We start from the raw sequence: 392 nt of genomic DNA, 5'->3' as shown, positions 1-392 counted from the left end.
CACAAGCACAAACACACACACTCACAAACACATACACAAACACAAACACACACACACACACACGTCAGCACACACCACACATATACATACACATGTATATAGACATATCAACATATACATATGCATCCAACATATACTGTGTGTGTGTATGTATATGTAGAACTAATAATATATATTATATATATATATATATATATAGATATATATATATATATATATAGATATATTATAATATATATATATATCCACGAAACGCCAATATGTGTGTATATTGCATATATGTATACATACTACAGTTATAGACATATACAACACACCATGTATACACACACACACACACCCACACACACAAACACACACAACACACACACAATCACCACACACATCACACA

Source organism: Penaeus monodon, chromosome 12, assembly GCF_015228065.2.
Source record: "Penaeus monodon isolate SGIC_2016 chromosome 12, NSTDA_Pmon_1, whole genome shotgun sequence".
In the NCBI taxonomy this organism is placed as follows: domain Eukaryota; kingdom Metazoa; phylum Arthropoda; class Malacostraca; order Decapoda; family Penaeidae; genus Penaeus; species Penaeus monodon.
This window is presented reverse-complemented; position numbering follows the sequence as displayed.